Consider the following 13,656-nt stretch of genomic DNA (forward strand, 5'->3'; position numbering starts at 1 on the left):
GGGCTTTTCAACTTCAACACGTCACAAAGGTCTCTCCTTGCCGTGTATAGCTGATCAGCCATCGAGTCTTTTCCTTCGCTGACTCAGCCTTCTACACCTTGCTTCACTCACTTACGCTGATGTGCACAGCTCAAGCACACAGCAGTTTAAACAGCGTTGGATTAAGCACATTTTGAATCTTTTACTCTTCTTCATGCGGATGTGCTCAGTTTTTACATACCCACTACAAAAGTAAAACTACAACTTTGCGCTGATGCGCACAGCCTTTTACCCTTTTTACCAACGTTTGCATGCTGATGTGCATTTTACCAACGTTTGCACGCTGATGTGCACAGCATCTGATGCGCACAGCCTTTACTCTTTCTACCAACGTTTACACGCTGATGTGCACAGTATCTGCACGCTGACGTGCACAGCATCTACAACATCTGCACGCTGTTGTGCACAACATCTGCACGCTGATGTGCACAGCATCTGCACGCTGACGTGCACAGCATCTACACGCTCAACAGCATCAATACACTACTTTTGCATAATAATGTGCACATCATCTTTGTCACGCTGAAGTGCACAGCTTCTACACTCTGTTGTGCACAGTTTACATTTATTTTTTATTTTTTTTTTCTTTCTCACATTTACATTTTTGTTTTAAGTTGTTTCTTGAATTTAAACTTTTCAATTTTAAGGGAAAATAGAAGATATCGTAATGCAAAGCGTTTCTCCTCCAGCTCCATTCCTTCAGACTCCCGGAGATCCTCCTCTCGAATGGAAGCTTTGGTTAAGATCTTTCATGGCCTACTTAGGTGCAATTGACGGTCTCAGGTATCGTGCAGAAAGAAAAAAGAGCTTAATGTATTACCATCTTGGTGTAGAAGGCCAGAACGTTTTCGATCATCTTCCTCCTTACGTTCCACCCCCTGGTGAAGCTCCTGATGAATTCGACATAGCTATAGCTAAATTGGACAAGTACTTTGTCAAAACTAAAAATATGGTTGTACATCGTTACAAATTCTTCACCAGAGCTCAGAAACCTGAAGAAAGCATTGATACGTTTGTTACTGCTTTGAAAATACTTGCTTCTAAATGCGAATTTGACAATTTCACTTCTCAACTTATTAGGGATCAACTTGTTGCTCGTTGTTCTTGTAAACAAATTCAAGGGAAACTATTATCCTGCAAAGATCCTTCTCTTGATAAAGCTATTGACATAGCCAAAAGTATTGAAACATCTTTGGAGGATTCCAAACAATTAGAAGTTTCTCTCTCTAATACTTCCATTTCTAGTGCAGTTTCCACTAAAACTCCTACTCCTGTTAAGACTTCTAATTTTGTTCCTCGTGATTCACGTGGTTATTTTAGAAGAATGGGAAATACCAGCACTAGGAGACCTTTCATGCCCAATAGACAATTCAGTCAAAGTACTTTTTGCTTTAGATGTGGTTCTTCTTACCATGTTTCTAACTTCAAAAATTGTCCTGCCGCCAATCAACAATGCAGTCAATGTGGCAAAAATGGCCATTTTTCTAAGGTCTGCATGAGAGGTAGAAGAGGTAATGTGCGTTGTGTTATGAATGAGAATGAATCTTCCCCTGATTTAAATTCCCTTGAGCATTCAACTGAATATCCCGAGTGTGATGTAACCAATCAGGAATATGTAGTTGTTGTGAAAGACAATGATGTAAACGACAAGGAGATTTTAAACTTCAACCAGGGAAATTGGGCGCACACCCGTGTGTCCGCACGGTAGAGAGCACCGTAAAGTGGTAGGTACAGGCAAAAGGGCGAGCGGTAATCTCACAAAACCGCCCAAAGTTGGACCAAGAAGATCCACACAAGTAACAATAGAACAACAATGCCCCTGCACTATACAAGTATGTAAAACATTAAAGTAATGACATTTGTAGCAAATGATGATCAGTTAGTATACATCCACACTTTCGGAGTGACTTTATGAGGATCAATTAATCCAGGTTCAGGTACAAGAGTTCCGAAAAAGAAAGAGAAATGTTCTGTTCTTGGTGTTAAATAATTGGTTTATTGTTCCTTTGTTAATGCCAACACGTGTTTCATCGCAGGGAACCTACTGCGAATCTTCAGGGCTTTGTGAGGAAAGTATGACACAAAATATCAGATTAGTACGAAGTGTCCGTGTCTGGACAAGATTCTTGTTAGTTGATTCGAGTATATCGAGGTCTGTAGCACGCTGCCTGCGTGATTAAGGGATCCTATTTAGTTTAGGTGTATATCAAAGACCGGGAGGAGTTGACGAGAAGATATGAGGTGTCTTGGTTAAGACATGGATTCCTTGACAGGCGGGTACACCTTATTAGTGCTGAACTCCCTCTTGTGGTTCCCGGTGCCGTTTTCCAATGACGGTCCGTCATTGGAAAACGGCACCGGGAACCACAAGAGGGAGTTCAGCACTAATAAGGTGTACCCGCCTGTCAAGGAATCCATGTCTTAACCAAGACACCTCATATCTTCTCGTCAACTCCTCCCGGTCTTTGATATACACCTAAACTAAATAAGATCCCTTAATCACGCAGGCAGCGTGCTACAGACCTCGATATACTCGAATCAACTAACAAGAATCTTGTCCAGACACGGACACTTCGTACTAATCTGATATTTTGTGTCATACTTTCCTCACAAAGCCCTGAAGATTCGCAGTAGGTTCCCTGCGATGAAACACGTGTTGGCATTAACAAAGGAACAATAAACCAATTATTTAACACCAAGAACAGAACATTTCTCTTTCTTTTTCGGAACTCTTGTACCTGAACCTGGATTAATTGATCCTCATAAAGTCACTCCGAAAGTGTGGATGTATACTAACTGATCATCATTTGCTACAAATGTCATTACTTTAATGTTTTACATACTTGTATAGTGCAGGGGCATTGTTGTTCTGTTGTGAAAGACAATGATGTTGTTAGTCATACCTTTCTTGTTCCTGATCCTGAAGTTGATGCTATTATTGAAAAACATCATGTTCAACTTCTTGTAGACACCGGTGCTCGCATCACTATTGTTTCGCACGAAAAATATTCTCACTTCTGGCAAGACAAGTATTTGCTTCCTCCTGATGTTCTTTCTGTAGCCTTTGAAGGAAGTAGAATTAACCTTTTAGGTTACTTCTGGGCCGAAATTTCCATTTTTGGAAAATTTATTAAAGGGAAGGTTTATGTTGCCAAGCGAGGCATCAATGTTCTAGGTCTCATTCACCAGGCAGAATTTGGTGTTACCATTAAACCTGGTTTACCTAATCCTGTATTTATTGAAGAATGCAATCCTCCTTGTTCTATGTCTTCATCTTCTGCCCCTGTTTGCAATATTGTGAATGACAAATTGTGGGAGCTCAAATATAAAAAAGTTTTTGAAGATCGTCTGGGTAAGATCACTAACTTTCAACACTTTATCAAAGTCAAAGATGGCATTACCCCAGTTAAACACAAACTTAGAAATGTCCCACTCAGTATCAGAGAGGATCTGTCCAAACATTTAAAATCATTATGCGAACAAAGAATTATTGAGAAAGTAGAATCAACATTATGGCTTTCTCCCATTGTTCTTGCAAGAAAAAGGTCTGGTGACCTTAGGATGTGTGTGGATTTACGCAGTCTCAATCAGGCTATCTGGGTTGATGGCTTTCCCCTTCCTCGTATTGAAGACTTAATAGCACAAGTAGGGTCATCCACTTGGTTTTCAAAATTTGATCTAAAGGCGGCTTACCACCAGATTGAGTTGCATCCTCTCTCACGACACCTCACTGCCTTCGTAACACCTGATGGTGTTTTCCAATTTCGTCGTCTCCCTTTCGGGTTGGCTTCTGCCGCCGCTGTTTTTCAGCGTATCATGTCCGAAATGTTTGAGGAACTCTCCAATGTAGTCGTCTTCCAAGATGATATTCTTATTTTCACTCAAACTGAGAACGAACATGACAAAGTTATTGACCAAGTGTTTCATATTCTAGAACAAAGAGGTGTGACCTTACAGAAGAGTAAGTGTGTTTTCATAACCAGAGAAGTAGAATATCTTGGTCATACCATTTCTCAAAGTGGCATCAGGCCAAGATCAGGTCTAGTGAAAAGCATCATTGAAGCTCCCGCTCCTTCCAACAAAGAGCAGCTCTTGTCCTTCCTTGGCCTTTGTGAGTTTTATTCAAAATTCATGAGAGACTACGCCAAGACCACTGAATGTTTTAGACTTTTATTGAAAAAGGGTGCCACCTTCAGCTGGTCTGAGGAGTGTCAAAAGGGCTTTCAACTCATTAAAGAGCACATTACCAACGCTCCTGCTCTTCAACCTTTTAATGGCAATAGAGAAACTGTTGTCACTGTTGATGCCTGTGAATATGGCTTAGGAGCTGTTCTTTCTCAGGTGGCCTATGGTAAAGAATTTACTGTCGGATTTGCCTCCAGGACTCTCCGTCCTGTCGAAAGAAAATATTCCGTTATAGAGAAGGAACTGCTTGCTTGTGCTTGGAGTGTTGAGAAATTCAAGTCTTACTTATGGGGTAGACCGTTCATTCTTCAAACCGACCATCGTCCCCTTGTTGATATCTTGTCAGGCAGAAACACCAATCGCACCACTGCACGTTTAGCTAGACTTTCCACTAAATTATTGGAATTCAACTTCCAAGCCATCTACATCCCGGGTGGTAAAAACAAGCGGGCTGACTGTTTGTCCAGGTTACCCTTACAAGAACCTGATGAAAATGATTGTGAAACTGACATTGAGGAATGTTTTGTGGCCAATATTTCTCAAAGTTCTATTTCTTTTGCTGAATGTGATTGGATCAAGGCTGTTGAAAATGATGCCATTCTCAAAGATGTTATCTCTTCATACAAAAAGGCTGGCCCAAAGAAAAATCTCTCTCTCCTGAACTTCAAATTTATTGGAAAATTAATTCAGAACTTTCTTTGGAAAATGGCAAAATTGTTAGGGGTGATAAATTCATTCCCCCTTCTGTGTACAGGGAAAAGATTATTGCTGATGCACATTCTGGACATCTAGGAGCCACCATTACCAAAAGAAATGTCAGATCGAATTTTTGGTGGCCAAGGATGGACAACCAGATTGTCGAAACCATCAAACTTTGTTCACGTTGCAACACTAGTGACAAAGTTCTCATTTTAGAAGGTGTTTGTGATTCTGTTGTTCTCCCTCCCGCTAGAGCTTGGCAAAAAATTGGTCTGGACTTTTTAGGTCCGTTCCATGTCCTTCCCAACACCTCCAAATATTTTTTGGTTCTTGTTGATCATCTTTCCAGGTGGGTCGAAGTTGAACCTATCAATGTTCCCAACTCTAAGAGTGTCATTGATTGTTTAAGCAGAATCTTTCTCAGGGAGGGTTGTCTGGAAGAAATTCTCACTGACAACGGAGTACAATTCATTTCTAAGGAAATGGGTGTTTTCTTGAATAATTGTTGTATTAAACATACTAGAACTCCGTTGTACCATCCCCAGAGCAATGGCAAAACCGAGAGATTTATTAGAGTTATTGTTGAATGTGTGCAAGCTGCTTTCAGATCGAATAACTGTATCTTTCAAGCTGTAAAAGATCTTATATGGTCTTATCGGATTTCTCCCCATGTTGCCACGGGCTTTTCTCCTTTCGAATTGATGAGAGGAAGAAAAGCTTGCACCCAAGCTTTCCCCTTTTGGATGGTCAAAAGTCTCCACCGTGGCTGTGATCTAGAAGAAGTGTGGGGGTGTGCCAATAAAAAGTCTTCTGGTTCTCTGCCTTGCTATGTGGAGTCAGGAAAAAAGTCTTCCCACAACATTCACACTGGTGACTGGGTCAGAATCAAGAATCCTGTCATAGTTAAGAAAGGTTTTTCAAAGTTTCTTGAATCCCAACAGGTTGTTGATGTTCGCAAAAATGCTGTCAAGCTGTCTAATGGCAATTGGTGGAGCACTTCTCGGGTTGCTAAAGATCCTTCCCGTGCAACTGCTCCCCCATCGAATTTCAATGTTGGTAATGGCTTAGTTGAAGATTCGGATGTTAATATTGGTAATTGTTTAAGGAAAAGTTCTAGGGCAACTGTTAGGCCTAACAAATATCGTGATTTCATCTGATTTATTTTTCCTTATTGCTTTTCTATGTTCTCAAGATTGTTTTTTTTTATAAAAGGGGGGAGGTGTGTGGTGATCTGTACTGCTGTGATGTCACCCATTGGATTCCTATGTACTTAACATTCCTCCCCAGTGTTCCCTGTTTTGGCAGTTGCAGCTGCTCTGTCTTTCCCTCAAGCTGGACGGCTCTTTTCTCCTGAATAAATCTCCATCAACTTATTCCTGCTTCCGCCTCATCTTTACAAAGTGCCTACTGCGTTACTGACACAAAAGTGGCACAACAGGATTGTAAATACGCCAACTTATTTCTAATGCATTGCAATGGAGGAATTGTATATCTAGGCCGCTGTGCTTACCTTGTATAAACACTGCGGCCACCAGAGTTCACAACTTCAATTCAACTCTGCTTCTACACATCAAAGTAGACAGCAGTGTGTATAACTTTAAAAGAGAAAGAGAAATTATGTCACAGAGAGTGAGAGAGAAAGAGAGAGAAAACAACATTAAAACTGTCTCGCAGAGTCTGGAGTTGAGATTTTTTCTTGAAAAGTCAGACACAGATTTACAAGCTCCTTGCGCCACTTTTCCCATGTTAAAAGTGACACAAAAGTTGCCCAATAAGCTTGTAGATCAGTTTCTCAAACTGTTGTAACCTATCTGTTGTCACTGCTTGGAGGTAATTATACATTTCTACACAGTCAAGCTATTGCACACTACCCCCTCTCTCCTTTCACAAATAATTTGTTGTTGTTTCGGAAACAAAATTCTTTGCTCACCTAGTGCCGTTGGCATGATTGAAAGAGGGTGCTCTAAGTGTGGAAGAAGCCTTCACTGTAACGAAGAGAGTTCACCACTTCAACTCAGATAAGATTTTATACAGCAGAATGGAGATAGCAGCGTCCAAAACTTTAAAAAAGAAAGAGAAACGATGTGAGAGAGTAAGAAAGAGAAAGAGAAAAAAGGACATTAAAACGTGGGAGAGATACACATGACAGGGGTGGGTGCCTGAAGCCAGAGGCGCAACCACAGTCAAAAATATCGGGGGGGGGGCTAGAAAAAAATTTCGGTGGGGGGGCTTAACTTCAAGCAAAAAGAAGAGTAGAGCTGCAGAGGCTGTAAGCGCGGGGGACATCAAAGCCTAATTAACAAGCAAAATGTCTTTAAAAGACCTGTGAAGTACTCGGGTGCGACTGTGGGTGGGCCCAGGAAGCTATCTCTTCCTAGCTGAAGCCCTGTTAGCCCAATGTGTGTTTTGCGCGCCTGCTGCGTACTACACATTCTCTCTTTTCACAGATAACTTGTCGTTCTTTCGTAAAAAAGCTTCTTTGCTCACCTTGTGCCATTGCCGTTGTCCTTGTTACATAATCCATCCTGAAGCTCTACATCTAAAAGATATTAAAAGAAAGATGTTATGATCGGTAATTGTTACTATATTAATTTGGAGTTAGATAACATTGCGCTTTTATACACGTTCCTTCTCACATTTCAACAAACTGTTTTTATTGGTAATATTCCGGACATTTTAGCGATTATAAAAACGTTCTTGCTGTTGGTAAAAAAATGTATACATGTAAATTAATATACTATATAGGAGTGCGTTCGTCTAAAATACTAAGTCGCATTTTTATATCTAGTCTGCTACAACCCTGACTCCCACCAATGCGTACTCAAGCCTCACTGCTCACCTTTTCGTGGATAAGACATCTTCTGCGTGATGTAGTCCTGATCTTCAACAAAGAAGTCTCATATATGGTGCTGAGTCTTGATATCTCTATGGCTAACGACATACTCCTGCTCCCATCATCATCATCGCAGGTTCTTCACCCGCACAGTGCTTCGGACACCACTAACTCCGCACGCAAGTAGTAGTGGGCCCCTTGTTCGGTACTTTGGGAACAACTCTAAAATGGCGTACAACAGGTGCACTCCGTCTTTTTTATACATAGGGTCACGTGTGTAGTGACGAATGCGCTGGATGGGTGTGGTGTGGGTGTATACCCGCCATGAGGGAGAGTGTGTGTCGATCTAACAACTAGACCTGCAACTAAGAAATCGCCACAATGGCCTTGTACTGTTGTTGTGTTTTCCTGGTAGGGTAAGCACAGTAGGCTTTACTAAAGTATTCAGTCTCGATTAATTTACCACATCCCCCAGGGGCTTTTAAATGTTGGGAGAGGGGTCAATAATTGTGCTGACTTTTCTCCTTTAGCGTGCAGTACTATATTATTTTATAAAATGTATAACACTTCAAACCATCTTTGCTCTTACGACGTACGGCCGCGATTTCCGTAAATGTTTTTAAAAGTAATATACGCTTATTTAAAGTTTTAAAAAACGTTTTTCATGATTATCCCAGATAATGTTTTCCCTTAAAATGTACATTAAATACATAAATATATGTTTCTAAACAATTAGAATCTTTTGCGCCGTACGAGTACGGGGCGCCGTACATGACGTCACACGGAAAATTTTATTTTCTTTTTTTCTTTTTTTTAAATCGCGGGGTACGCGTTTTGAGTGAAAAAGAAAAAAAACGTGAAGCCTGCTTTATTGTTAATTAGCTTCCGGGGGGCCAAATCTCTGGGCAATCTATTTTTCATAATGGGGGCCCAGAGGTTCCCCCTTGCGCGGGGATCGCTACCCCCCAGGTCTTTAACTATATGTAGGCGGAGGGGCTCTTGGCCCCCCGGAGTCCTGGGGACCGCCTCCCACCCGGGCCTCTTTTTATTAAAAAAAACTGGTCAAGGGGGTTGTAAATGTGGTATTTTGCTTTCCTTTCTGTCTTGTAGAGGATCTAGGGTGAATATAACATTTTATTGTACAGCCAGTACCTTTCTGCCTGTTACTATAGTAACAGTTCATGGATCACTTGCGTGTGTACAGAGGTTAGAAGTTCACCACAATATTTTGCTCACTGAAATTGTTACTGTGCTGGATATTTATATATATATTTTTTAATAGGAACCGTCAGTCGTAGAAGAAGTCAGTGGAAAAGTTTTGTAAGCGATTCCTTCCTGTTCGGGGAGTATTAGGGTAATGTGCTCCAAGCGGGACTTTATGAAGCTTAATGTTCATTGGCTGTGAAGTATTAAAAGTAGAAGGTTTGGCAGTCATTCCTTGCTCGTCTGTGGAACAACAAGGACATTTTATTAGCTAAAATGTTCAAAGCACAAGTTTGCTCCTTATTGGGTGGGAACAGTTCACTGTTGGGCTGTTCCTAAGCTTAAGGAATGAACGTGTCCCTGTGGTATACAGGATGTTGTGGGGCCTCATGGAGTCCTACGATTGGGCATCCATTTTGTTGGATGTAATGCCTCCACACACCCTTCAGGTGTCATGCTTCATCATCTGGGCTTGCTCCTTGTTGGGTCTGCGGTGCAATACCCAACGGGCGTCACCTCAAAGAGGGGGTCTTTGGCGGAGATCTTTTATCCAACTGCCGTTTAGATGAAGTGCGGGGCCACAAGTGCGTAGACGTGTAGGTGTGGGTTAGAATAAAGGTAGGAGTACCAGGAATTACTTTATTCTGGGGGTCCCCTGCTCTAATTAAAATCAAAACTATCCGGCGGCGAGGGGTAGGTGACAGAGGAGGCTACACGGGATTGACCAAATATCTGATGGTTTAACCCACTGTAGAATCCCTTTTGATAATTGTGCTTCCTTTTTTCAGTATAGCTTGAAATAATGGATGTGTTTGAAATCATTATTAATGATAATAATAATAATAATAATAATAATAATAACTTTGTTAATTGAAAACTATAAACATTATTAAAAAATATACAATTAACATCACAAACAATTTAGTAAAAAAGGGAAGAAGGGAGAGAATTGCAAGAAATCAGCAATCAGGCACTTTACCCACATGAATATAGGGTCAGGATGCCTACTGTTTAAACAATTCCAAGGTGTCTTTCTCCTTCAGATCAACAGTCATTGGCTCCAAGATACCATAAGGTGCTGCCATGTTTAGATTCATGTGAAATTCTATATGCACCCAAATGTTCGTCATCTAACAAAATCTTATTCCACTTTACACTTGCATGCAAAATAGCGTGGATATTGCAACAGTGCAAATATCAAGTCATAATAACCTCAAGTCCCAAAATGCTGGGATAGGGGTAAGGGGTAAACAATGTATTGTTTTTGATTAATGAAAACCATTACAATAATGCACAATGTTAATAAAATATCTTGTATGTTACAAAAGGTAAAAGTACATTTATAAAAGTGGATGAGTCTCCCGTGTAAGAGTGGTCATATTGCTTGCATTATGCTTAGAACAAACACGGGTCTGAACACAGTTTTAAAGTTCAAGAGGCTAAGCCTTGTATAGTTTTTTTTCTTGCCCAGGATGCCACCAGTCCTTGCTTTGTTGCTGCTAATGACAGGAACTTCACTAACTTCCCATTTAGTTGCGGGTTCTTAGGGTCGAAGCAAGCGAGTACCTCCAATCTCCGGGATTGTATCCCTCATTCATTGAAGTGGGGTTTTAGTAGGCCCACCCTTTCCTCGTTTAATTTAATACAGGAGCAAATGAGATGTTCTATGTCCTCAGTCCCGTCCCCACATAGCCTGCACAAGGTCCTGTGGTTCTCTCTCTGCCAGGTTGGAAGATTTGGTATGCTGGGAGGATACCTAACCTGTATTTTAAAAATGTTTCTTTGTTTTTTCTTGAATACCCTAGTGTAAAATATGCCTGCTGCCCAAGGGATTTATAACTGCTCAATGTCATCCATGCATGGCTCCTACGTGCAAAGACAGCTTCTTGATGACCTTATTTGCTACGTGCTTGAAGTGCAAGTGGGTGGTTGGAGTTTCCCACAGATCACCTAATCTGATAGCAACCAAGGATTCCTCCAAGTATTTTTTGGCCGGCGAAGTGGGTGTGCTGCACAGTTCTTGCTAGAGCTGGTGTTTTAATGTGTTCCTGGGTGAGTTCTAATTTTGTGCCAGCACTTGATGTAAGAACCTCGCCTTGCAAGGAGTTGTTTGGTTAGGCCAAACTCGAGTCGAATCTGTGCAGGCGATGTATACAACGGGAGGTTGAGCATAAGTCTGTATGCTTTTACCAGGGTAGTATCCAGCAGCATTGCGTCCATACCCCTCTGGACTTCGCTGCCATAGGTTATTGAAGGAGGAATTTTTGCTTGCCCTACGTGAAGCAGGGGCGAAAACATTGGTCCTGTCAGTTCTGTTTTCTGTAGCCTTAGTGTTGATGCTATCGCCATCACTTTCCTCTTGATAGCCTTGAGTTGTTTAACGAAGTGGCGGCCCTTGTCAATTATTACCCCGAGATATTTGTACTTGGAGGAGTTTGCAATTGAAGTTTTTCCCAAAAACCAGGAACGAGACTGTTGTTTCCCATTAATTGTCAGGGTTTTTGCTTTGTTGACATTAACCTCAAGATGGTTTTTGGCTGCGGATTTGTGCAACTGTTTGAGTAGCCGTTGAAGACCAACTTGAGTATGCCTTGCTAGAACGTCATCCGCGTTTGACATACTGGAAGTGTGGCTTTGCCACCTAAACAAGGAGCGTGCGCGTTGCAGGCACAGAGGGCTGGTGTCATGTCTGCTGTATAAAAGTTAAAAAGAGTTGGTCCAAGCACACAGCCCTGTTTAAGGCCTTTGGTTGTTGGTATGCACCTTGAGAGATGGGAGCCATTGCCAAGCTTTACCTGTATCTAAGTATTGGAGTGTAATTGTATCAGGAGGGTCAGTAGTGATGACGGGATCCCCCAGAGTGCCAATTTCCTCCAAGTATTGTTCAGTTGACACTATCGAACGCTGCCTTAAACCCCACCAAGCAAAGAGGGAGAGTTTGTTTGGATAGTTTTACCTTTTCGATAAGCAGTGACATTGCCAGTAAGTTCGTTGTTGTACCAGTTTCTCTGCAGAACCCTGTTTGGTAAGGAGGGATTATTTCATTCTCTTTTGCCCAGACCTGTAGCTCTACGAGTCGATTGCAAAAAGAACAATTGATGGACAGAATGCAGAACAATTTCATACATTCACCCCAGTACAGAAATCTGGGCCTAAATCCATTGTTTTTTAGCTCACCATGCCATTCCAGTTTGGACCGAGCTATATGCAAATCAGTCTTGACCCTATGCCCAATTGAACTATCCAAGTTCAAAAACATCAGAAGGCCACAATGTATAGACTCCTTACCTATAATTGTTTCCAAAATAGGGGGAGTTCTAGAAGTCTACAGGGCCAGGACACAGTCTGTATTGTACCTACCCCTCAGTCTCCTTGCGGACAGGACATGTAGAATTTGTCTCATCTGAAACTAATACTTTTTGTCTCAAAGTGGCATCCGTATGAGGCAAATGTGTCATTAGAAGTCAATAACAATAGCCACAGAAGAATCATCAGTTGACCCATATCTAGTAAGGGACATTTTGAAATATAAACATTGCATTGGGTATGTGTGTACTATGTGTGTATTCAAAGTACCTATTATGTATGACAGCACAATACCCACCAAGTGTACAAAAATTACTACTTTGTACACATCAAATACATATGAAGAATACATCTCAGGGAGTTGTGTCCGTTGACACCAATGCCCGCTGGTCAAAGAAAGGTGCAAAACCCATGAATGCATAGAACATCCAATTCAATGTCTTGCCATTTACCCACTTCCTACTTATACATCCTGTGGACAATGACAGACCCTTTGCCATTCTAAGTACATATTTCCACACAAGGTCACAACAGACTTACCTACATAAGAACCATATGTATCATGCTTAAACTAACACAACTGTAGTCACACATCCCAATTTACTTAATAATAACAGTTAGCATCTGTAGCAATGGGTGGACTCAGGAATACAAAAATAAGTGCTTGATGTAATGTGAAAATTGTCATTTCATGAAATAAAAGGCCAATAGCCAGTCCAAATGTTACTCTTGTGGCCTACCACACTGTTGTCCATCCCAACTTGCCTTCAGAAACACGCCCGGGAATACACCCCACCCCACACGAAGATACATCTAGGGGTCAGGCCAGGCACAAAAAGGATAAAACTAGGGTGGGCTGGGTTGGTCCTTTGAAGGGCTGGGCTCAGGATTAGGAGGGTTGGTGGATGGGTCAGTGGGAGGGCAGGATTTAATTGGGAGGGGGCTGGGCTTAAGTATCTTAGTGATTTTGTATAGGGAGGGGACTGCTTTCTGTCCAGTTTTCTTCCCCTTGAAGAACTGGGATGGTATGGGGAAGATGCATTTTTGATTTTCAGAGGAGGTACCGTGTTGGCAGGGTGGTTACCCATCCCTTTTGTGGTAACTTGGGTTTTGGGTAGGGTTTTAGTGGGGGGTGGGTACGTTTCTTTGGGATTGATGTGTAAGGGTATGATATGGATGGCAAGGTCTTATGTTAGGTTTCTAAGGGTGTGAGTCAGTTGGACTAGGGAAGAGGTCGAGGAGAATCAGGCAGAGTTTTTGAGCACACTGGGGACGAGATGAGACAATGGGTAGGGTTGTGGAAGTAAAGGGATATGATGTCTGTGATGTGTCTGTGTCTGCTGGTGTTGTGTGGTGTCTGTAGTGGCTGTGTCTGCTGCTGTGATGTCTGC

Source organism: Lissotriton vulgaris, chromosome 3_1, assembly GCF_964263255.1.
Source record: "Lissotriton vulgaris chromosome 3_1, aLisVul1.2, whole genome shotgun sequence".
In the NCBI taxonomy this organism is placed as follows: Eukaryota; Metazoa; Chordata; class Amphibia; order Caudata; family Salamandridae; genus Lissotriton; species Lissotriton vulgaris.